Below are 8,347 nucleotides of genomic sequence, written 5' to 3' on the forward strand. Positions count from 1 at the left end.
TAAAGAAAAAACAAACACAGTTGAAGACTATAATAACTGAAATAAAAATACACCAGAGCTAATCAACAGTAGATTAGATGATACAGAGGAACAGATCAGCAAACTGGAAGACAGAGTAGTGGAAATCACTCAACCTGAACAGTAAAAAGAATTTTAAAATATAAGGACAGTTTAAGAGACCTCTAGGGCAATATCAAGCATACTAACATTCACATTATAGGAGCCACAGAAGAAGAAGAGAAAGGATCAGAGAACATAATAGCTGAAAACTTCCCTAACCAAGGAAAGGAAACACATCCATGTCCAAGAAACAAAGAGAGTCCCAATCAAGATCAACCTAAAGAGGACCACACCAAGACACATTATATTTTAAAAGATATATATTTTATTAAAGATAAAGAGAGAATACTAAAAACAGCAAGGCAAAATCAACATGTTATATACAAGGGAACTTGCATAAAGCTCTCAGATCACTTTCAGCAGAAACTCTGCAGGCCAGAAGGAATGGTATGATATATTTAAAATGATGAAACGAAAAGCATTAAATGTGTATGCTGGGGGAGGGGAGTAAAAATGTAAGACTGATAAAATGTGATTGAACTTAAGAGATCAACATCTTAAAAAAATCATATATCCTCAATAAAATTTTAGTAAACAAATTCAGCCATACTTTGAAAGGATCATACACCATGATCAAGTGGGATTTATCCCAGAGATGCAAGAATGTATATCCAGAAAGAATGCAAGTATCCAAAAATCAATCAATGTGATACACCACATTCATAAATTGAAGAATAAAAATCATGTAGATACAAAAAAAGCTTTTGACAAAATTCAACATATATTTATAATTTTAAAAAACCCTCTTAGTAAATTGGATATAGTAAGAGCATACCTCAACATAATAAAGGCTACATATGACAAGCCCACAACTAACATCATCCTCAACAGTGAAAAACTGAAAGTATTTTCTCTAATATCAGGAAGAATACAAGGATACCCATTCTCGCTACTTTTATTCAACATAGTCTTCGAAGTCCTAGCTACCGCAATCAAATTAGAAAAAAGAAACACAAGGAATTCAGATTGGAAAGAAAGAAGTACAACCGCCACTGTTTGCAGATGATGTGATGCTGTACATAGAAAATCCTCAAGATGCCACCAAAAATCTAGTAGAATTCATCAGTGAATAAAATTGCAGGATACAAAACTGATATTCAGAAATCTGTTGCTTTTCCATACACAAGCAATGAACTATGAGAAAGAAAACAATCCCATTTATAATTGAATCAAAAAATAAAATACCTAGGACTAAATCTAACTAAGAACGTGAAATACCTGTAATCAGAAAACTATAATGTACTGATGAAAGAAAGTGAAGATAACACAGATGGGAAAGATACACCATGCTTATGAACTGAAAGAATTAATATTGTTAAAATGTCCATACTACCAAAAGCAACCTACAATGTAATTCCTATCAGTAGTCAATGTAATTCCTCTCAAAATACCAATGGCATTTTTCATAAAACTAGAAAAAATAGTTCTAAAACTTGTGTGGAACCATGAAAGACCCTGAATAGCCAAAACAATCTTGAGAAAGAAGAACAAAGCTGGACCTATCACATGCCCTGGTTTCAAACTATACTACAAAGCTATAGAAATCAAAACAATATGTTACTGGCATAAAAACAGACACACAGATCCGTGGAATAAAACTGAGAGCCCAGAAATAAACTCATATGGTCATTTACTCTATGATGCAAGAGGCAAGAATATATAATGAGCAAAAGACAGACTCTTTAATAAATAGTGTTGGGAAAATGACAGCTACATGCAAAAAAACCATACTGGACTACTTCCTCACACCATATACAAAAATAAACTCAAATGGATTAAAGAATTAGCTGTAAGACCTGAAACCATATGTCTTCTTAAAAGAAAGCATAGGCAGTATGCTCCTTTGACTTCCCAGGTGGCAATAGTGGTAAAGAACCTGCCTGCCAATGCAAAAACATAAGAGATGTGGGTTTGGACCCTGGGTCGGGAAGATCCCTTGGAGGAGGGCATAGTAACCCACTCCAGAATTCATGCCTGGAGAATCTCATGGACAGAGAAGCCTGGCAGGCTGTGGCCTATAGGGTCACAAAGAGTTGTACATGACTGAAATGACTTAGCATGCAAGCATGCTCTTTGACATTGACCTTAGCAATACTTTTTGGTATGTCTCTTCAGGCAAAGGAAACACAAACAAAAATAAGCAAATACAAAACCAAAAATAAACAAAAGCAAAAATACATCAAACTAAAAATCACAAGGGGACTGTCAATAAAATGAAAAGACCACGTACTGAATGAGAGAGGATATTTGTTAATGATATATTTGATAAGAAGTTAATTCCCAAAATATATAAAGAATGCATACAACTCATCATCAAAAAAACAAACAGACTATGCAACTAGCTTAAAAAATAGGCAGAGGGGGACTTCCCTGGCAGTCCGGTGGTTAAGACTCTCTGCTTCCACTGCGGAAGGCATGGGTTCAGTTCCTGCTTAGAGAGCTAAGATCCTGCATGTTGCATAGCATGGACCAAAAAAAAAAAAAATGTGGGCAGAGAATCTGAATAGGCATTTTTCCAAAGAAGACATTCGGATGGTCAGGAGACTCATGAAAGATGTTCACCATTACACATCATCAGGGAAATGCAGATCAAAAACACAGTGCGGTATCACGTCACTATCAGAATGGCTAGTATCAAAAAGACAATAAATAAGTGCGGTATCACGATCACCTATCAGAATGGCTAGTATCAAAAAGACAATAAATAAGTGCTGGTGAGGTTGTGGAGGAAAGAGAACCCCTGTGCACTGTTGGTGGGAATGTAAACTGGTGCGGTCACTATGGAAAACAGTGTGGAGGCTCCTCAAAAAATTAAAAATAGAATGATCAAACAATCCAGCAGTTCTACCCCACAAATCCAGCAGTATTTATCTGAAAACAAAACAAAACAAAACAAACACCAGTTCAAAAAGATATCTGTACCACTATGTTCAGTACAGCTTTATTTACAATAACTGAGATATGAAAGCAACCTGTGTGCCCATTAATAGATGAGCAAATAAAGGTGTGGTATATGTGGTATACATCATGGAATATTACCCAGCCATGAAAAGAATGAAATCTTGCCATTTGCAACAACATGGATTGACCTAAAGGGTATTATGCTAAATGAAATAAGTCAGATGGAGAAAGACAAGTACTATATGGTTTCATTTGTGTGTGGAATCTAAAAACAAAACGCATGAACAAGCAAGACAAAGACAAAAGCTACAGATACAGAGAACAAAGAGGAGACACAAATCGGAATTGAAAGAATGGACACAGTTTTAGATCTTACAAAAACGTAAAAGATCCTGAGACGATACTATGAACAAATTTAATCCAGTGAGTTTTGAAAATTTAGGTTAAATATGTCAATTCTCAGAAAAATGCAGCATATCAAAACTGACACAAAAGAAATTCCATGTAGTCCCACAACTACTAAAGAAATTGCTAATTGAAAGCTTACCATAGAAAAGACTACAGTTTCAGATGACTTCATCAACAAAGTCTGCCAAACACTCAAGGGAGAAATAATATAATCTTCCATGAACTCTTCCAGAGAATAGTGAGAGAACACTTCCCAATTTGTTCTTTGAGGCAGCACAATATTTTTGGGGGGTGGGGGGGGTGGTGGCAGCGGTTATCCTCAGCCTTTGTAAAACCAGACACGGGAAAGAACTAGATCTGGGGATGCATGTGTGGTCCTAACATAGCAAATGTTTACCCTGTTCTGATAATTACAAGAGGCAGCAGTTATCTTGATAAAAAAAAAAAAAAAAACCCTGACAAGCACATTGTAAAGAAGGAGATTACAGGCCAATTATTCATGAACACAGGAGCAAAATTCTTAACAAAATTCAGCTTTTTAATATGAAAAATATGATACATCACAACCATGTTGAAGTAATTTCAGGAGTTCAGGGTTGCTTTGGCATCTGGAAATCAATCATTGCAATTCACTACATTAACAGAGTAATAAATATGGTCATCTTTATAGTTGTATTAAAGTTGTATACTAAAATATAACATTCATTCATTATGAAAAATCTCTGTTAACAAATAAGAACAGAAGGAAATCAGATAAAGTTTATCCTCAAAAGGAAGAAGGAGTCTTTGGCACTCGGCTTGGGTATCAGTCTGTTCTTGCCTGGATCTAACTCAGATCTGTTGAACCTTCTCCTTGCACAACTCTGAAAGAAGGAAGGAGGTGAGCTCCCCAGGTCATTAAGATCTATTTCTTCTCACTCTCATTGATAAATCTGCATGGGCAGCTGAGTAATAATCAGAAGGTTGATTTGTGAGAATCAGAGGAGAATGAATAAGATCATGTTCATAGCCAATACTGTTAATTATAGAACACTGATGTATATATTAACATCTTCCCATAGATGAGAGCACTTGTGTTCTTGAGTAACAAACACTTCTGAACTCTATGGGAACCATTGATCTCCTGTTAAGAGAATAGTTTCTTCATGCTGAGTGCAATTTGAATACTTGACTATGACTTTACACACACTAATATAGTTATTATTCTCTGATCCTGTTGGCTCTATTATCCTTCTGTTCCTTTGTTCCTGTCCAGTAATCCAGACATCCTCCAAAACTTTGGGTTTCTTGGTGAGCCAAACTGATTTATTCATAAGTATGCTTTTTAATATTCTGTGACATTTTCCTGGAATGACCTTCCCATCCTTGTACAACCACCACTCCTCATCCATTTGGCAAACTCCTGTGTCTTCTTAAAATTCCAATACAAGGATCTTTCCTCTGTGGTCTTCCCTTCCTTATGTTCTTGCTGTATCTTGCCTATCTTCTGTAGGTGAACTAACCCCACTCTATTAAAATGTTTAGTTCTGTCTCCCTGTTAGACTCTGAATTTCCTGAAAGATCATTCTGTTTTTATGTATCCCTTGTAGCTCAGTCGGTAAAGAATCTGCCTGCAGTGCAGGAGACCCGGGGTTGGGAAGATCCCTCTGGAGAAGGAAATGGCAACCCACTCCAGTATCCTTGCCTGGAAAATCTCATGGACAGAGGAACCTGGTGGATTGCAGTCCATGGGGTCGCAAAGAGTCAGGCACGACTGAGCGACTAACACACACACACACACACACACACACACAGTACTTAGACTCAATAAAATAAAATTTTATTACTTTGCTAGCAGGTGAAATGAGTATAATTATGCAGTAGTTTGAACATTCTTTGGCCTTGCCCTTCTTTGAGTTTGGAATGAAACCTGACCTTTTCCAGTCCTGTGGCCACTGCTGCATTTTCCAAATTTGCTGGCATATCAAGTGCAGCTCTTTGACAGCCTCATCTTTTAGAATTTGAAATAGTTCAGCAAGAATCCCATCACCTCCAATTAGGATTTCAAATCCTAAAAGATGAGGCTGTTGTTAAAGTGTTGCACTCAGTTCAGTTCAGTTGCTCAGTCCTGTCGGGCTCTTCACAATCCCGTGGACTACAGCACACCAGGCCTCCTTGTCCAACACCAATTCCAGGAGCCTACTCAAACTCATGTCCATTGAGTCGATGATGCCATCCAAGCATCTCACCCTCTGTTGTCCCCTTCTCCTCCCACCTTCAATCTTTCCCATCATCAGGGTCTTTTCAAATGAGTCAGCTCTTTGCATCAGGTGGCCAAAGTATTGGAGTTTCAGCTTCAACATCAATCCTTCCAATGAACACTCCATGATCTCCTTTAGGGTGGACTGGATGGATCTCCTTGCAGTCCAAGGGACTCTCAAGAGTCTTTTCCAACACCACCAGTTCAAAAGCATCAATTCTTCTGCGCTCAGCTTTCTTTATAGTCCAACTCTCACATCCATACATGACTACTGGAAAAACCATAGCCTTGACTAGACAGACCTTTGTTGGCAAAGTAATGTCTCTGCTTTTCATTATGCTGTCTAGGTTAGTTATAACTTTCCTTCCAAGGAGTAAGCGTCTTTTAATTTCATGGCTGTAGTCACCATCTGCAGTGATTTTGGAGCCCCCCAAAATAAGATATGCCACTGTTTGAACTGGTTCTCCATCTATTTGCCATGAAGTGATGGGACCAGATGCCATGATCTTCGTTTTCTGAATGTTGAGTTTTAAGCCAACTTTTTCACTCTCCTCTTTGACTTTCATCAAAAGGCTCTAGTCCTTCTTCACTTTCTGGCATAAGGGTGGTGTCATCTGCATTTCTGAGGTTATTGATATTTCTCCCAGAAATCTTGATTGCAGCTTCATCCAGCCCAGCGTTTCTCATGATGTACTCTGCATATAAGTTAAATAAGCAGGGTGACAATATACAGCCTTGAAGTACTCCTTTTTCTGTTTGGAACCAGTTTGTTGTTCCATGTCCAGTTCTAACTGCTGCTTCCTGACCTGCATACAGATTTCTCAAGAGATAGGTATGGTGGTCTGGTATGCCCATCTCTTTCAGAATTTTCCACAGTTGATTGTGATCCACAGAGTCAAAGACTTTGGCATAGTCAATAAAGCAGAAATAGATGTTTTTCTGGAACTCTCTTGCTTTTTCCATGATCCAGCGGATGTTGGCAATTTGATCTCTGATTCCTCTGCCTTTTCTAAAACCAGCTTGAACATCTGGAAGTTCACAGTTCACGTATTGCTGAAGCCTGGCTTGGAGAATTCTAAGCATCACTTTACTAGCGTGTAAGATGAGTGCAATTGTGCGATAGTTTGAGCATTCTTTGGCACTGCCTTTCTTTGGGATTGGAATGAAAATGGACCTTTTCCAGTCCTGTGGCCACTGCTGAGTTTTCCAAATATGCCAGTTTGCCAGTTTTGCTGGCATATTGAGTGCAGCACTTTCACAGCATCATCTTTCAGGATTTGAAAGAGCTCAACTGGAATTCCATCACCTCCACTAGCTTTGTTTGTAGTGATGCTTTCTAAGGCCCACTTGACTTCACATTCCAAGATGTCTGGCTCTCGGTGAGTGATCACACCATCGTGATTATCTTGGTCATGAAGATCTTTTTAATATAATTCTTCTGTGTATTCTTGCCACCTCTTCTTAATATCTTCTGCTTCTGTTAGGTCCCTATCATTTCTGTCCTTTATTGAGCCCATCTTTGCATGACATGTTCCCTTGATATCTCTAATTTTCTTGAAGAGATCTCTAGTCTTTCCCATTCTGTTGTTTTCCTCGATTTCTTTGCACTGACCGCTGGGGAAGGCTTTCTTATCTCTCCTTGCTATTCTTTGGAACTCTGCATCCAAATGGGTATATCTTTTCTTTTCTCCTTTGCTTTTTGCTTCCCTTCTTTTCACAGCTATTTGTAAGGCCTCCTCAGATAGCCATTTTGCTTTTTTGCATTTCTTTTTCTTGGGGATGGTTTTGATCCCTGTCTCCTGTACATTGTCACGAACCTCCATCCATAGTTTGTAAGGCACTCTGTCTATCAGATCTAGGCCCTTAAATCTATTTCTCACTTCCACTGTATGGTCATAAGGATTTTGATTTAGGTCATACCTGAATGGTCTAGTGGTTTTCTCCACTTTCTTCAATTTCAGTCTGAATTTGGCAATAAGGAGTTCATGATCTGAGCCATAGTCAGCTCCTGGTCTTGTTTTTGCTGACTATATAGTGCTTCTCCATCTTTGGCTGCAAAGAATATAATAAATCTGATTTTGGTGTTGACCGTCTGGTGATGTCATGTGTAGAGTCTTCTCTGGTGTTTTTGGAAGAGGGTGTTTGCTATGACCAGTGTGTTCTCTTGGTAAAACTCGATTAGCCTTTGTCCTGCTTCATTCTGTACTCCCAAGGCCAAATTTGCCTGTTACCCCACGTGTTTCTTGACTTCCTACTTTTGCATTCCAGTCCCGTATAATGAAAAGGACAGCTTTGGGGGTGTTAGTTCTAAAAGGTCTTGTAGGTCTTCAGAGAACTGTTCAACTTCATCCTCTTCAGCGTTACTGTTTGGGGCATAGACTTGGATTACCGTGATATTGAATGGTTTGCCTTGGAAACGAACCGAGATCATTCTGTCACTTTTGAGATTGCATCCAAGTACTGCATTTCGGACTCTTTTGTTGACTGTGATGGCTACTCCATTTCTTCTCAGGGATTCCTGCCCACAGTAGTAGATATAATGATCATCTGAGTTAAATTCACCCATTCCAGTCCATTTTAGTTCACTGATTCCTAGAATTATTGGTAAGAAACCTGAATTTAATCATGTATGTGTTTTTGAAGTGGTTTAATTTAATACTTATGCTTAGTGACTTTTGA

General features: G+C 38.3%; 1 protein-coding gene and 1 non-coding gene across 5 annotated transcripts in view; one reads left to right on the forward strand and one right to left on the reverse strand.

The window, feature by feature from the left end:
• The window catches only part of CMYA5 (cardiomyopathy associated 5), a 99,137-nt gene that overhangs the window by 33,775 nt on the left and 57,015 nt on the right, over nucleotides 1-8,347 (forward strand). The gene's annotated exons all lie outside the window — the stretch shown is intronic.
• On the reverse strand, nucleotides 3,741-3,867 carry LOC138444465 (small nucleolar RNA SNORA72). Its single transcript, XR_011258490.1, has one exon. It is a non-coding gene; the product is annotated as a small nucleolar RNA SNORA72 (small nucleolar RNA).

The sequence above is a fragment of the Ovis canadensis genome, chromosome 7, assembly GCF_042477335.2.
Source record: "Ovis canadensis isolate MfBH-ARS-UI-01 breed Bighorn chromosome 7, ARS-UI_OviCan_v2, whole genome shotgun sequence".
In the NCBI taxonomy this organism is placed as follows: domain Eukaryota; kingdom Metazoa; phylum Chordata; class Mammalia; order Artiodactyla; family Bovidae; genus Ovis; species Ovis canadensis.